Source organism: Phocoena phocoena, chromosome 6, assembly GCF_963924675.1.
Source record: "Phocoena phocoena chromosome 6, mPhoPho1.1, whole genome shotgun sequence".
Lineage (NCBI taxonomy): Eukaryota > Metazoa > Chordata > Mammalia > Artiodactyla > Phocoenidae > Phocoena > Phocoena phocoena.
In genome coordinates this window covers 104513173-104520594 of record NC_089224.1, presented here as the reverse complement: position 1 = coordinate 104520594, position 7422 = coordinate 104513173, and positions in this window count along the sequence as shown.

Below are 7422 nucleotides of genomic sequence, written 5' to 3'. Positions count from 1 at the left end.
GGTGAGCTCAGAACCACAAAGTCCTTGGGCAGCTGCCAGAGTGGCCACTAATTTAGGCCTCCCTTCTTTGGCCACCAGACCACAGAGCACGGCCACTGACGCTCTCGGACCCAGAGCACTGACTCACTGTCCTGGGGCCACTTGGCAGCCCAGGGCTTGCCCAGCCAAGCCGGTGGCCGTGTCTCACCCTCATGAGCCAGGCCAGTGACACTTCTGGGTGGATATTACTATTCCCACTTTACAAGTGAGGAAACTGAGTCTTGCAGAGACATCTTTTTAAAGCAAGAGATTGATCTGTCTAGAGCTGGCCATGAGCAGAAAGATCCCTCTGGGCGTGGCCTGGAAGGACTGTTCTTTCATCTGGGAGGGGCGGGAGAGAATTAGTGGGGCTGGGAGGCCTGGGAACAGAGACTCAAAGACTGAGGCTGGATTCCCTTGGATGGGAGTGGGTCTCTGGTCTTTGGAGTGACCTCTCACGCCACTCCCAGCTTTAGCCCCTTCCCTGAGAGTCCGGAGACCAGCCCCCCATTGCCATATAGACAGCCCCAAATAAATCTTTTTAAGAATCCTAGAAAATGCCATTAATTTGTATGGTTCCCAAGTAATTTCCCTGTGAAGTAGGTTTATGGCTGCAACTGTGGTGACTCCACCCCTCATGAGAGAGACCCTAAATCCCTTTCTGTCCAGCCTCCAGCTCAAGCTTTCTCCTGAGCCCTGGGTCCTTGGTCCTCAGCAGATCAATGTACCTTGGCCATGAGAGAGTAAGCACAGAATTAGGAGTTACACAGGCCAGAGTTTTCATCCTGATTCTGCCCCACAATCAGCTCTGTGACTTCAACAAGTCCCTTCCCCTCTCTGGACCCCAATTCCATCAACTGTAAGAATCGGGATGATTGTTAACTGTTTCACGGTAGTTTATTGCAATACTGTAGTGATGATTTAATGGTAAAATGTATAGAAATGGCCAAGCACCATGCCTGGCTCTTAGTAAAGACTTTAAAATTGGATGGTGATTTTTAGAGGGCTCCATATTTTCTGTGTAAAAGAATCTAAATTCTGGGGCTTCCCTGGTGGCGCAGTGGTTGAGAGTCCGCCTGCTGATGCAGGGGACACGGGTTCGTGCCCTGGTCTGGGAAGATCCCACATTGCGCGGAGCTGCTGGGCCCGTGAGCCATGGCCGCTGGGCCTGCGTGTCCAGAACCTGTGCTCCACAACGGGAGAGGCCACAGCAGTGAGAGGCCCGCGAACCGCAAAAAAAAAAAGAATCTAAATTCTGTAGCTCAGAATTCAAATCTCTTCTAAATCAGACCTCAGCCCAGCCCTTCAGACTTATCTTTCCCACAGAAAGCAGTGGGGCTCAGCAGTGGGACTCAGCAGTGGGACTCGGGGGGCAGGAGGCTCTAGCTGTCCACTGGGCAGCACCCCCTGGGGGAGAGGGGCTGAGACTGCTAATGCAGCCTTATAACCTCTGCTAGTCTGGAAGGGCTCTGAGATGGGGTATCTGAGCCTGTGGGTGGAGATCTCTGTGCCTCCATTTCATGAGAGGTGTCTGCATGACACCTCTTCACCTTTATCAGCTAGGGCTGCCACTATCTCCCGCTGATCAAAGTTTTGGCCATGGTTGGAAGACAGGTGTGTGCCTGGGAGTGAATAAGACACTTCATTTCCCAGTGGCCCTGTTCCCAGTACTAAAAGACTCACAAATCAGGCCCTCACCAGCCTGAGCTCAAGATCACTTATGTTTGATGATTGCCCTAGAGAGATCCAAGGTGGACTCCCCATTCTAGTGAGAATGGAGAGTGGGAGGCCTTTAGTATCTGTGGAGGCAGCAAGGAAAAGGGGCTAGAGCAATAGCCAGATACTTGTAGATTCAGATCCCAGCTCTATTATTTGCTGTATGCATGTGGACAAGATGCTCTCTGTCACTGATCTTCAATATTTGCATTTGTAAAATGGGAGAAATGACATCTACATTGCAGACCCATTGGGCATATTATTTATTTACTTATTTATTTATTATTTTTTACTTTTTGGCTGCATTGTGTCTTCATTGCTGTGCGCAGCTTTCTCTAGTTGTGGTGAGCAGGGGCTATTCTTCGTTGAGGTGCTCGGGCTTCTCATTGCGGTGGCTTCTCTTGTTGCAGAGCTCAGGCTCTAGGCTCACGGGCTTCAGTAGTTGAGGCACACGGGCTCTAGAGCACAGGCTCCGTAGTTGTGGTGCACGGACTTCAGTAGTTGTGGCTCATGGGCTCTAGAGAGCAGGCTCAGTAGTTGTGGCTCACGGGCCCAGCCGCTCCGCGGCATGTGGGATCTTCCGGGACCAGGGATCGAACCCGTGCCCCGTGCATTGGCAGGCGGACTCCCAACCACTGTGCCACAAGGGAAGTCCCCATTGGGCATATTAAATGAGATGACATATGTACAGCATTGGAATAGTGCCTGGCACATAGCCGACTTGATAAATGTCCTCTTCTCCCAGCTGTTAGCACTAGTACCCAGGACAGCTCCCCATCTTTGCCCTCTTGGCTGCTGTCCACGGTGCTGATAAAAGATAACAGTCTTTTCCATTCTCTCCCCCTCGCTCCTCGTCCATTGACCTCTGTGATATTCTCACAGGTCTTAGAGATCAAGGGTAGTGCTTTCACAATTTTCTCTCAAACCATTATCACCAGGCTTAAAACACAGCTGTAGAATGAAAGCTCTCATTGCCACAGTGGGCAGATGTGTGTCTTTTTCCTCCTGTACATTCCATTGAATGCCCATTGTGTTGGGTCCAAGAGCTCCAGCTTAATAAGTAGAATTATAATAAAAACAAGAACAAAGCACAATACTGGTTGTTGACCACGGATTGTTAATCAAGTCTTCTCATTACTCCAATCTCATAAACCACTGTCCAGAAATCCAAACATTTTCAACAGCACCTAATAATGCTTGCCTCCTCTCTTCCTTTCCAGTACTGATACTCTGTAGAAAAAAGCACCAAGTCTCCCAAATCTCTGTTACTACCCATTTCTCCATTCAGGGGTGTGGTCAAAGCCATGATGATTCTCAGCACATCTTCCAGCAGGGCGAGTCAGATACAGACAAAGCAAGAAAAGAGCATGGGATTTGGAGTACGCCAGATCTGGGTTTGAGTCCGAGCTCTGTTACTCACTAGCTCCCTGACTTGGTAACTTCTCTGAGCCTCAGTTTTCTTTTCTTTTCTTCTTTCTTTCTTTTTTTTTTTTTTTTTTTTTTTTGAGCCTCAGTTTTCTTATCTATAAAGTGAAGTTAGTAACTGCACCTCCTCCATAGGGTTATTGGGAGGATCAAAGGAGATGTTGCTCCTAAAGTGTTTAGTAGTATCTCAATAAATGCTCCATTAATTGGTAACTATAATTACTTCAGGTATCTGACTCTGAGACTCAAAGAGGAGACACCCATCACCATGAGTCCCTTCTAGTGAAGTCAGCTTTAGACTCCTTAATGTTGGAGGCTGTCCTGGGGGCTTGGCTTTCCTCCCACTCTCATGGGCTGTTGTACCTCCCAGAGCACCAGTTTACTCCTCTTTCTTTCCCTGTTCAGTATAACACCCCCACCTCCCCACACACGCATACTGCCCATCTTGTCAATTTTTATTTAGTACAAGTCCACCTCTTCTGAATCTCATACAGAGTTTGGTTAATATCTATTGGAGACAGACAGGCAAACTTGGGCTTGAATCCTGGCTCAGCACATGCTAGATGTGGTACTTTAGACAAGTCACTTAGCCTCTCTAGCCTCAGTTTCCTCATCTGTAAAATGGTGACGATAATATCTCTTTCCTCATGAGATTCTTACAAGGAGCAAAGGAGGAAATGCATTAAAGTTCTTAGCACAGATGCACATGGCAAGTGCCAAATGCCTATTAGCCATTATTGTTGCTCTTCTTGGGTTCCTGATTTTTGTTTCCATCATTCTTTTCAAGGGATGCTCTGCTTTCTCCCTGACAAGTCGGAGAGTAGAGAGTCTTACCTCAAGCTCTTTGGAAGCAGAGTGAACACTGTATTTGGAGCCCATCTTGTGTACTCTCATCTCTTCAGGAAAGACATGCATGGAGCACAGCCTGAGTCCTCTGGGACTTACTTAGGGTTGGGATCCTAAGTGGAATACTCAGCCTTTGTGGTTGTCTTTGTTATGTTGTGTGTGTATGCGTGCACACGTCAGATTATGTGCATGTATATCTGTGAGTGTAGGAATAGGTGTGTCATGTGATTGTGTGTGACTTTTATGGAAGTGCACATGTAATTGGGTATGGAAGAACATGTGAAAATGAGAAATGGTTGTGTGTGTAAGGTTACGTGTATGTGTGTAACAGGGGTGCAGCTGTTGGATGTAATGCCAGCTCTTCAGCCATCTGCAGGCTTGAGGGGTCCTGGGCAATTCACAAGGTTGCCGGTTGCCAGCACCTGCCACTCTGAGCACCATCTCAAGCCTGTCGTTTTGGAATAGCACGCTTCAATGACTCACAATCCTGCTTACTCGGAATTTTTCATCATCCAACCTAAGTGGGGTATCATGAAAATATTTGCCAAACACACCAATGGTATACTGGGAGGATGGTTAGCTTTTTAAAGAAATTTTTCCAGTGCTTTAAACATCACTCAGTTTGTACCCTCTTGTTTATAGTGAACGCTTAATTACCCATGATTCTTATCTGTTCATTAAAGCAATGCTCCTAAGGGACCGTGTCTTGACAATACAGGGTTAGTCATTAATTCGCATTAATTTGAAAGTAATAAAAATTTCACAGTGTCCCATAATTCAGACTTATCACTAATTCACAAACACCTTCCCCCCAATTATTCCAAATCAGGAAAGTTCTATTATTTAATAGCAATATATACAATACTCAAGGGAAATAATTTCTATGTCACTATTTAGAATTCAATAACAATAACATAAGATCTTCATCTGAGTAGAGCTGAATTCTTTCAAGGCGCTTAGCCACCTATTGTTTTCTCTGATTCTCATAACAGGTCGGGGTGATGATGCCTGTTTGTCGGAGGGAAATGGATGCTCACGGTGGTGAAGTGAGCTGCAAACCAGGCTCACAAAGTCAGTTAGTGAAGGCAGTCAGAATTAAATCCAAGGAGTCTCAGTGGACTCAGTTTCTCAAAACACAGTGAGTTGACCCCCCAAAAATTCAGAAGGAACTCTCACCCTTGACTGTGGGAGCAGGAAAGATGTAGTTCTCAGCAGTTTGTCATTTCATCTGCCCCAAGGCATTGTTTCAGGAAATAGTAAGAAGCAGAAATTTTAGCAACAGGAAGGAATTCCTCAAAAACCTGTTCCTCTGTGCCTCCTTCCATTTTTTCTGCCTATGTTCAGCCGTCTCCTAAACACCTACTGTGTGCTGGCCTTGTGCTAAGGTCAAAGGCAGGCTCCCAAGTGGGTCTGTCAGCTGGACCCAAGGACCTCACAGTCTAATGAGGGGAGGTGGAGGCATAAAAAACAGTTACTCCAACCTAGCATGCCCTGCGGGGGCAGGGCAGGCAGTTCAAGGGATCGCAGAATAGGGTGGCAGACGCCACCCTTTCGGGGTGTGGAGTCGGGGAAGGGGAGGGATAGGGAGTTGAGTTAGCCAGACCAGGTGTCAGGGGCTGAACTGTGTTCCCCAGGAATTCATATTGAAATCCTAAGCCCCACTATCTCACAATGTGACTGTATTTGGAGACAGGGCCTTTGAAGAGGTGATGAAGGTAAAATGAGGTCCTAAGGATGGACCCTAATCCAATATGACTGATGTCCTTATAAGAAGAGGAAATTAGGGCTTCCCTGGTGGTGCAGTGGTTGAGAGTCCGCCTGCCGATGCAGGGGACGCGGGTTCGTGCCCCGGTCCGGGAAGATCCCACATGCCACGCCGTGAGCCATGGCCACTGAGCCTGCGCGTCTGGAAAAAAAAAAAAAAAAAAGAAGAGGAAATTAGGACACAGACATGTACAGAGGGAAGACAACGTGAAGACACAGGGAGAAGACAGCTGTTCACAAGCCAAGGAGAGAGGCCTGGAACAGTTCCTTCCCTTAACCCTGCCAACACTTGATCTTGGACTTCTAACTGCCAGGATCATGGGAAAATACATCTCCGTTGATTAAGCCATCCAGTCTGTGATACTGTGTTGTGGCAGCCTGAGCAAACTAATACACGAGGACAGAATCTGTCATGTGAGGGGAGCTGCGCGCGCTCAGCTGGCTGTGGAGCACGGTTGGTGGGGGTAAGAGTAAGACTAGAGAAGGACTCCAGGATCAGAAGATCGGGGCATTGTGTATGCCAGGCTCAAGATTTTAGATTTTTCCTAAAGGCCATGTGGTACCATGAAAATTTTTAAGCTAGAGAGAAATAGGTCTCTAACTATCAGTACCCAAAAGGGGGGAAAAAACCCAACAAGACCATAACAGAACAAAGAAATCTTAGGAGTGGCCCCCTGAGGCTTCTGGCTCATGGAGATGACTACAAAGAAGGCCTTGCAGCAGAGAGCGAAGGCCACAGGCTATGAAATCAGACAGATCTGGATTTGAATTTCAGTTCCACTATTTTGTTCATGCATTCATTGATTCACTTGGCTCACAAATATTAACTGAGCACCTACTATGTGTTCTAGGCACTGGGAATGTATCCATGACTAAAATATGAAGCCCTTGCCTTCAGAGAGCTTACATTCTGCCATACGCAATAAACAAGTTCGTCAGTAAATGTGTAATATGTCAGGCCGTGACAAGAGCTGTGGGGAGAACAAAGCAGGGAAAGGACACAGAGGGGAAGAGGGACACTTTTTTCAACCAGGCGGTCATTGGAGCAGAAACCTGGAGGAAGTGAGGGATTGCGTCATACAAAGATCTGGGGTTTCTAAGAGTATCCCAGGCGGTGGGACTGAGGGGCAAAGTCTCGGCAGGTGTGGCAGACAGACTCGTAGCTGCTTTCCAACACTTCTAGGAATATGCAGAAGCCAAAGAGCCAAAGGCCACAGTTCCTGGGCTGGTGTGCCTTGACCAGAGCGTCCTCAGGAGTGGTAGGGATGAAGGTCTAATCAGGTAGGCTGAGGAGTGAATGGAAGAGGAAGGGGCAGAAACAGCAGCTCCAGACAACTCTTGCAAGACTTTTTGCTCAAAAAGAGATCAGCCAAATGGGGTGGTGCCTGGAGGAGGATGCAGGGTCATGGGAAGGTTTTCTTCCAGGAGATATCACAACATGTTTGTGTGATGGTGGGATGGATTGAGTGGAGCGGGAAATTGCTGGCTCAAGAAGGAGAGGCAATACTTGCAGGGGTCCAATCCTTGCTGGGTGAGGGGGAGGGTTCTGGGGCATTCCCAAGCAGGCACCTGCCTCACGAAGGAGCAGGGGCAGTGGGGAACACTCTGTGAGAGCAGGGAAGGTGGAGAAAGTGCAAATTCATTGGTGCAAGA